This window comes from Centruroides vittatus, unplaced genomic scaffold, assembly GCF_030686945.1.
Source record: "Centruroides vittatus isolate TY-2023 unplaced genomic scaffold, ASM3068694v2 contig_631, whole genome shotgun sequence".
Classification (NCBI taxonomy): Eukaryota; Metazoa; Arthropoda; class Arachnida; order Scorpiones; family Buthidae; genus Centruroides; species Centruroides vittatus.
Genome location: NW_027122388.1, coordinates 502,389 through 512,547, shown reverse-complemented (window position 1 = coordinate 512,547; position 10,159 = coordinate 502,389). Strand labels below are relative to the sequence as shown.

At 30.8% G+C, this 10,159-nt stretch overlaps 1 long non-coding RNA gene across 1 annotated transcript; it reads right to left on the bottom strand.

Annotated features, from left to right (window-relative positions):
• Window positions 1-594: 594 nt before the first annotated feature.
• On the bottom strand, window positions 595-1,347 carry LOC136979722 (uncharacterized). The gene is made up of 2 exons (XR_010881432.1): window positions 1,245-1,347; window positions 595-1,110 (listed from the first exon to the last, which is right to left on the bottom strand). It is a non-coding gene; the product is annotated as an uncharacterized lncRNA (long non-coding RNA).
• Window positions 1,348-10,159: the final 8,812 nt, after the last annotated feature.

Sequence of the window (10,159 nt, the reverse complement as noted above, 5' to 3'; positions counted from 1 at the left end):
AAGGCCTTTAGGTATAAATTATGGGCATCTTTAGAAATTAACAGAGATATTGGCATATTGTAACATACAGAAAAATTTACCTATTGATAAACTTTCTAGTGTATCAATAGGTAAATTTCCATTCATTATTATGTATGGAAAATACAGAGAAATGCATTATTTACGCAGAAAATACAGGTATTTGTAGTGTTTGACACAGTAGACATATACCTGGTAACGGACTGGAAAGTGTAGTATTAGCAAGAAACACAAGCAAATTTGCATATAACTATAATTCTATTGCAACTTTAGAACAAATCTCACACTGACACTGTTGTAAGGGGTGTGCTGTATAACTACGAGAACCGAAACAATTAGAAACAACGCATTAAAACGGCGTATCGAGAAAGAAAATCGCTTAGGTTATACGTAAAAACCATAAGTAAATTCCACACGTAAACAATTTTTACAGTATAACAGCTTACAATTATTAAACAATTTACATTCATATCAACTTTAAGAGCCTATTAAAATAAATTTAATCGTGTTTACATAATAATAATAATAGTAATAATAACAATAAAAAAAAATCGAAACAGAGAAAAAATCGGGGTGTATTTTTCATCGCAGATTTAATCATTTGCAGGTATCATTTTTCAGGTATCGTTCTTTACTGTATTCGACCCTATCGCGCGTTTACATCTAGTTTTATATTCGTTCAGGTACTTTACTTTATGCTGGTTAATAACGTCTGTAAAAGTTTTTACGGCTACTCCCTGTGATTTCGCCATCACTAACAAGATTGACGGCTGATAAAGGACATTTACTTATTGTGTTAACAATCGACAGATTAATCTTCGGCCATTTTAAGTTATAAAATAATATTAAAAAAAAACACACACACACACAAGAATACACACGAGCCACCGGTTTTGTTTTCCCTTTCTCTCCCTTGTTTTCTATAAAAACAATAGGAAAAAAAAATAATAATAATAGAAGAGCGCAGCGCACGCTCTTGTTTTGTTACGTCGGTCGGCCATTTTTGAAGAGGCGTGGTTTGGGGTGTCGACTTCTTTTTTCGTTTCCACCAATGGCGATCCTTCTTCCTTCTATCAATCGATTCCTTTGTTGCTGGCGTGGGGGGAAGGAAGGGAAAAAAAGAAAAGAATAAGATGAAAAGAATCGTTCTATGTTATAACTTTACTTAAATTTTACTGCGAATTTTACTATTTATTTTGATTTTTTTTTCCTCCTGTTTTACTTACTTCTATACGTTTCCTCGTTCTGAATATTGTTACGTAGCTGTTACGCCTGTTTCGTAATAATGGTAAGTGCACTGTTTGTTACTTAAGTCTCCTGGTGTTTTATTGTGTCAATTTTTAATTGTATTTCATCGTTAATTACGTTTAAGTCAAGTAAACTTGTACAAATTTGTAATTAAATTAATCCATTGCCTAGATTTTAGATTGTTTTCAAAGTCTTTGTAGGCCTTGTAAACATTGTAGGCCCGGCAAATCCTTAATGACTATCCGAGCCTTAAAATACATAAGATTATTTTGATTTATTCTAAAACCTGAGCCTTAAAATAGTTATCCTAATCTTACAAACTGATCTTTAAGGCTATTCAGATTAAGAGCGTGTTACTTGATCTTGTAAGATTAAAACGGTTGTGAGCCTTAAATAATTCCTGTTATAAGCTGAGCCTTAAATAAGTCTAAGGCTTAGCTTGCTTGATGTTAAAAACTAAAAAAGCTGTGTAAAATCTAATTCGACGGCCTTAAGAGTAGAGAATTAAGCTGGGCCTTAATATTTGAAGGATCTATTTGTAGTTTTCATAGGCTAAAGATAGAAATGAAAAGATTAAGGCTCTAATTAATTCATTAGGCTATAGAAATGTTGTAGGCTTTGTTACTAAATATTCAACAAAGGCTCCTGTAAGGTTTAAGGATACAGAAAACGAGCTTTGAATTCTGTGTAGCCTTAAACCTTACAGGAAACTTATGATAAAATTTATATAAAAATACAAATTATTATGCATTTTATGTAACTTTATCCTTACTCCGAGACCTGATTAATGGCTAGTTTGCCTTTAAAAGCTTTAATAAAAGGATGGCGTGCAAAAAGCTACCTAAACATAGAATTATATATTAGTTTAATTTGTGGATTAGGCCTACACCTAGTATAAAAACTCCTTAAATTCATGCTGAGTCTTATAGCACTTCAACAAACGGTCTAGCCTATACATAGCCTAAGCAATAAACAACTTATTTAAGGCATGTGTATTACATTTTTTATGGCCTAGACCCCTTTTTACTAAATTAAATTCATATGCTTCTTATTATTGTAGAAGGCTACCATTAGCAAATAGTTTTCAGGCTAGCCTTTCACCAAACTCTAAAGTACAAGGCTAAAACAGGCTCTCTCCATCAGGCCTACAAGAATCGATGGTATTGCGATTGTAACGGCTTTAAGGCTAAGTTTAAAATACATTACAAAAGAAAAGCCTGTCAGACAGCCTTAATTAAACCTGTGCTTAAAATTAAGGCACATTAAAACTTATCAATACGGGGGGAAGGAATATAACTGGAAAGTGCAAGTAGGCATTGGAGTATAGAAAGTGAATAGAAGCATGGAATGACCTGTGACACGACCTCGTCATGTGTTGTCACACTGTTTCCGCTAATTCCATTGTTGCCATCTTACTGGTCTGTACCAAGTTGCTGCAATAAACTGATATAATCAAATTTAATAGCTGCTATAATCTGATTAACCAAACAACCGCTCGCCAGTTCAGCTGCTTTGTTTAACTTCCACAATCCTCTTGACTGAGAAAACAAAAGTGAAAAAAGAAGAACACTTTACGAAAAGTTTCTGCTGTGTTTTTAATCTCATTTGATGCTGGATATTAAGGCTTTCTTGGTCGTAATTTTCACTAAAAGCAAACTATACTAACCGACCCCGTACACTCGCTACGCTGTACTTGCGTGTATTTTTCGAATATTTAAGAATAATTTATTAATTTAAGCCTTTTATAAGGCTTTTAATTTATACCTTTAAGCCTGTTCTAAGGCAGTAAATCGAAGCTTTTTGTAAAACTGTAAATTTACGTCTTTACTAAGGCTCTAAATGTAAATCTTTTTCTGTGGCTCTAAATTGAAACCTTCTTCTAAGTATCTAAATTTAAGTAGGTCTATTTTATAAGGCTCTAAATTTAATTGTTTTTAAGGCTGTAGATTTAAGCATTTTCTCAGGCTCTAAATCAACCAATTTTCCCAGAAATTTGCCTTTATTCAGCCTATAAAATTCACAAGGCAATTAAATGTTAATTATAAATTCCTGTTACCTTATCAGATAATTTAAACTTATAAGAAGGCTCATTTTATAACAAAATATGCCTTATAACTATTAGATTAAGTATAAGGTTACAGTATGCCTTATTATATAAGTGAAACAATCGAAAATTACGCATGGAAGTAGCCTTGATAATTGAAAATTACCGCCAGATTAGTCTTTGTAATTGAAAAAATTACACGCACAGTAGCCTTATAGTTGATGTAATAAGGAATTTAAGACACAGTAAGGCTTACAATTACACAATTTAAGCACTGAAAAGTTACATTTTCTTACAAAGTTACACCCCCCAGAAACGGGAAAAAATTAATAAAAAATGATTAAAATTCGTGGAGTACATTTAAAACTTACCTTTAATTTTCTTTTAACCCCATAAAATATGTTGGTAATCAGATTTAACTTAAGGTTTTATCTACGTTTATGCAGCTTAACGTTTATATCATACTTAAAAGATTTACAACTTCCACATCGTTGAGCATGTGATTCATTTTCATTTATCTATACCTAATAATTAGAGAAGATCGAAACATGACCCTATATTTTACCTGGAGGTGAAAGAAATGGTGATGGTTTCCTATATATTCCTATATTAGATAGGAAGGAAGCACGCAGTAAAGTAAGAACGTTAGTAGTAAGCAGAGGTTCAGTTAAAAGGGCCATCATTCTTCTTTCTCGAATGGTCACTGTTAAGAACAAGGAAACTTCCTCCCTGTATATATTTTTTTTATATATCAAGAAAATAAATCTTAATGTTTTATTATTTTCTAATCATGATTGCTAACTGCAATATAACGTAAATCATCAGGAGAGATTGCATTTTTCTTTTGTGTTTTACAGTATGATAAATAAGCTCACTCGTGTTATTTATCATGGGAGTAGCGAGTAAATTAGTTAGATTTTTCAAATTGTTAAAGGTTCTGCGGATAATAGAAAGGCTACAGTTAGCCTTTCACGTGCATAAAGCTCCGAACGAAAACGTTTAAGAGTCTCACTGCACCCTTGGGTCATTTTGAAATGGTACTCGTGAGAAATTGCCATTTTTAGAAGATTTTTTTTTTTTTATTTCCTCCTCTCCTTTCCTTCTCTTTAACTGTTTTAAATATAGAAAAACTAGGAATTTATGTATTAAAAATATAATAAATTAATTCTGTTTAAAGATATCGAGGCTTCTAGTTGGATATTTTAAGCTAACGTCGTTAAATTTTTGTTATTTAATGCTAGAAATAATTAATTCGAAGATGAAATATATTTTTTTTTTCTTTTTTTTTACTGAAAAATAATTGATATTGTAGAAATTTATTTAATTCTAGAAATTGTATATTTCACTCCAGCTGTTTTGATTCGAAAATCGGTCAATTTCGAGGCGTAGTTCTAGAATTAATCCATTTCATCAGGTGTCAATTTGGTCATAACAATTTAGCTCTAGAAGTAGTCAATTTCAATGTCTATTGTAAACATTCTCCCATTGTTATGGGTATTTTAAATCTAGAATTGTATAACTGTTTTTTATATCTCTAGAAACAATTTATTTTAAAAACTGAATTTAGAAATGACAATTTATTGATAACAATTTACCTCTTGTAGTAATCAATTTCACAGTTTTCATTATTACTTTTTTTAAAATCTGTTTTATAGCAAGATCTAGAAGCTTTATATCCTGAAAGAATGTTACTTTCTCATTGCTGTTTTAAATCTAGAATTATAGAACTGATTTATAGCTCTAGGAAATTAGAAATTAAAGCGTGACTCTAGAATTTAAAGCATGATCCTAGAAATAATCCATTTCAAGAGTGATTTTTAAAGTAGTCAATTTCAAAGAGTGATTCTAGAAGTAATCCATTTCCAGAGTGATTCTAGAAATAATCAATTTCAAGCGTAATTTTTAAAGTAATCAATTTCCAAAAGTAAAATCTAGAAATGTCAGTTTCTTGATAACAATTCAGCTCCAATAAATAGTCGCTTTTAAAGTTATTTTTATTATTATTTTAACAATATCCAGTTTAATAGAACATATGAACACATTCAATTTCAAATATTAATTTCCTGAAACTGTTATTTTAATCTAGAAACGTTTAATTTAAAAATATAATTTTTGTTTTATATATTTTAATGTGCTATTTTATTATAATTAAATAAATAACTTTAATAATAAAATTGTTAGTGAAGTAACACAAGTCTGTACCAAAGTATATATTTTAAGTTTGTAAACTAAAATAAGAAATAATCAGAATAATTAATAAAAAAATAATTAAATTAAATGTCAAATTTTAATATTTTTCATTTATTTTTATAAATTAAAATATTTATTTAATTTTTTTTTCTAATAAAAAAATAAATTAGAAGTAAAATTTAACAAAATAATTTAATTGGAACTATTATTTTATAATTTTTGATATTTAGAAACTTAAATTTAAAATTTAGAGTTTTACGGAAAAATTTAGAGGTTTTTAAGAAAATTTTAGATGTTTTTAGAAACATTTAGAGGTTTTTAGGAAAGTTTAGGAGTTTTTTAGAAAAATTTAGGGGTTTTGTAGGAAAAGTTTAGGGGTTTTTATAAAAATTTAAGGGTGTTTTAAAAAATTTAGGAATTTTGTAGGAAAAGTTTAGGGGTTTTTTATGAAAATTTAGAGGTTATCTCTAGAAAAGTTTAGAGATTTTAGAAACATTCAGACGTTTTTAGAAAAGTTTAGAGGTTTTTCAGAAAAATTTAGGGGTTTTGTAGGAAAAGTTTAGAGGTTTTTATGAAAATTTAGAGGTTATCTCTAGAAAAGTTTAGAGATTTTAGAAACATTCAGAGGTTTTTAGAAAAGTTTAGAGGTTTTTCAGAAAAATTTAGGGGTTTTGTAGGAAAAGTTTAGAGGTTTTTATGAAAATTTAGAGGTTATCTCTAGAAAAGTTTAGAGATTTTAGAAACATTCAGAGGTTTTTAGAAAAGTTTAGAGGTTTTTCAGAAAAATTTAGGGGTTTTGTAGGAAAAGTTTAGAGGTTTTTATGAAAATTTAGAGGTTATCTCTAGAAAAGTTTAGAGATTTTAGAAACATTCAGAGGTTTTTAGAAAAGTTTAGAGGTTTTTCAGAAAAATTTAGGGGTTTTGTAGGAAAAGTTTAGAGGTTTTTATGAAAATTTAGAGGTTATCTCTAGAAAAGTTTAGAGATTTTAGAAACATTCAGAGGTTTTTAGAAAAGTTTAGAGGTTTTTCAGAAAAATTTAGGGGTTTTGTAGGAAAAGTTTAGAGGTTTTTATGAAAATTTAGAGGTTATCTCTAGAAAAGTTTAGAGATTTTAGAAACATTCAGAGGTTTTTAGAAAAGTTTAGAGGTTTTTCAGAAAAATTTAGGGGTTTTGTAGGAAAAGTTTAGAGGTTTTTATGAAAATTTAGAGGTTATCTCTAGAAAAGTTTAGAGATTTTAGAAACATTCAGAGGTTTTTAGAAAAGTTTAGAGGTTTTTCAGAAAAATTTAGGGGTTTTGTAGGAAAAGTTTAGAGGTTTTTATGAAAATTTAGAGGTTATCTCTAGAAAAGTTTAGAGATTTTAGAAACATTCAGAGGTTTTTAGAAAAGTTTAGAGGTTTTTCAGAAAAATTTAGGGGTTTTGTAGGAAAAGTTTAGAGGTTTTTATGAAAATTTAGAGGTTATCTCTAGAAAAGTTTAGAGATTTTAGAAACATTCAGAGGTTTTTAGAAAAGTTTAGAGGTTTTATCAGAAAAATTTAGGGGTTTTGTAGGAAAAGTTTAGAGGTTTTTATGAAAATTTAGAAGTTATCTCTAGAAAAGTTTAGAATTTTAGAAATATTCAGAGGTTTTTTAGAAAAATTTAGCGGTTTTGTAGGAAAAGTTTATAGGTTTTTATGAAAATTTAGTTTTTTCCTAGAACATTTTATTTATATAATTCCTATAAAAGTAAATGTTTCTTTATTGTAGAGTCAATTTAGAAAATAATAAAATTTTTTGAAAATATTTTTCTCTAAGAAAACACGGACTTATACTAAAAATGTTTAGGTTTTCTTTAACTAAATTTAGATCCAAGATAAATCAAAGTCGAGGAGAAACACTACAACAAGGGTGATTCTTGTATGTGTTTGGGGGGTTATTTTCGAGGTTTATATTAAAAAAAAAAGTTGTGTAAACGAACATGCGAGGTTGGAATTCATCCAAAATGTGTTTTTGGAAGCAAGATTTGATATTTTTTGATACATAAACAATTTTAAAATTCTATTTAGAGATGTGATATTTTTTCGTCTAAATTTATTCTTAGGCTGTCTTAGCCTTTGTTGACATAAAAGCTAACCTTTTTTATATATATTTTTCCAAGTATTCACGTCTTCAACCCCCTGTTAGGGGTTCAAAAATTGGGATTTTAACATAATTGTACCTCGAGAGATTTGATTTTTATTGATACTTTTGCCTCTTTGGAGCACCTGAGACATAATAGGGGTGTGAAGATAAGGGAGACGAATGTATCTGATGATGCTTGAAGTACAATTTCTCCATTTGCTCTTTTGATACGTCTGCTTCCTTAAAGGCCTATTTCAGGCTGAATTCCCCCTCAATAAATCTATTCTTTATATATAAAGAAACGGATAGAAACCATGAAATTTGATGCCTCATGCGTCTAACAGGAGTGTAGAAGATTTAGAAAGGGAACTGATACAACTATCGCCCTTAAATTTAAGCACTTGAGGCTCGTTATAAGCGAAATAAATAGTAATGTAAAGTTTCTTCGTTTGTTCTGTTGATATTCCTTGTTTTTAGACCCCCTAATGAGGTTAAATTCCCTAATAAATCTACAATTTATACAATTATATACTGTAGAAAACATGAAAGCTGACACCCCATGCTTCTTACATGAACTAGGAATCGAACTGATAGAACTATCACTCCCCTAAATATAGGTATTACGAGTTGTTACATACAAATGAAGCAGTAAATCCGACTTTTGGTACACGAATTTAACGTAGTTGTTTCTTCAGTGATTTGATTTTTATTGATTCTTCTGTCTCAGGAGTCTCTGAGATGTAATAGGGGTAAGAGGATAAAGGACAAAGGTACAATTCCCACTCTTCTAATTTATTCAGGTTCAATTCCAACCTCCAAGGAAGTTCAGTCCCCAATTTATTGGGGATTGAACCTACTTTTTTTTAAATACATAAAGAGGTAGCAACTACGATGCTGTACGCTTCAATTACATGTATCAGGGGGCAGTTACATACAAATTAAAGAGTAAATTCTGCTTATAATGTATATAATTAAGCCTATTTCTGTATCAGCTTGTACAAGTGAACAATATGCTGAAACTGTTACAACAAATTGACCACGAAAGTTTCGAGTCCAGTACTTAAACTAGATTAACGATGTCCGTCTCATTGCTGTAGTAACCGAAGGCTATGTTACGAATCAGTTGTTACGAGTCTCGCGAGCAACTTACTTGGCCCATGTCATTACATAAGAGGCGAGCTCGTGATAACTCCACTCATAAATCCACAATCCGGAAACTCTGATTGCATAAGAGGGAAAGTGTAAGAACTGTTTCCCTCAGCGCTTTAAACTTTCAAAAGTTTGCTTAATTAGTTTGCAGATAGCGAATTCTTGATAGGAAAACTCCAAAAATTTGCATTTACATGATGTTTGGGGGTGTTTGGAGCTGTTACGTCGCTCCTGATTGGTTAAAACCTAGGCAAAATTGAAGAGAAAACCCATCTTAATCGCGTACTCTTCCAATCCTTGAACATTTTCAGGTTCAATCTCCGATCCTTCAATCCCTTGAGGTTCGATTTTCAATTCACTAATTCCTTGAGGTTCACTCCTCAATTTATTAAGAGATTCTACCTTATCTTTTTATACATAAAGAGGTATAAAGCGTAAAATTTGAAGCTCTACAAACATACGTATTATGGGGGTAGTTAGGTTAGGCTATATACAAATTAGATGTGTCACGTGATTGGACAAAACTGACGAAACGTACGGGAAGTGTTTGGGGATTGGACAAATTTAGAGGGATTCAGAAATAAGCAATACGATTGGATAATTTGAAGTAGAACAGGGACAAGAAGAGAGATTGGATAACTTCAAGAAGGGAAGGGAGATATACTGTGATTGAAAACGTTAAATTTATAGGCCTAGTGAAACAAGGAGACGTTTAGGAGATCAGAAAACGTTTATGGTTGGATCAGGAAACGTTAAAACGTAGAAAAAATCCCTATTTAAGTTTGGGAATGGAAGGGATTTGGAGTGTTGTTAACTAAGTTAAATCACAATTAATGAGTCAATATTAAAGAAAACTTGTTAATTTAGATCTTCTGTTAACATTTTTTAGCAAAAAAACGTTGACAGAAGATCTAAATTAATTTTTAAAATTACCTAAGAGCGTAAACGATGCAAAATTCTAGATAATTTTGCAGTTAGAAGATGCTTAAACTAGTAACTAAAATGATATTTCCCTGTGTACAGATAAGGAGGAAGGAAGTCGAGGGATAAAAACACATTTCAAAGATATTAAAAAATGAAAGATACCCTCCAATATCCTATATTTATGGAGCGTAAGGGAGGGAGAAAGAGTTTCCAAAGCGCTAGAGAGCAGATAAAGGGCAGAAATATTGTATCAACTTCCTCTAGAAAGGGGGGCTTAGAGTTATGGAGAAAAACAGGGGGTCGACACCTTTCTCAGCGTGATTAAGTAAGGATTACAGCAAATTTTCTGAATATACTGAATAGGGAAGGTTACACAAACCAAAACTCGAACTTCCTCCCCCGAAAACCCGGAGCAATCAGAGATGCTTAGACAAACCTCTTCCCCTATGGAAACTCGTGACCCCCCCAGCTGGATCGGGATTA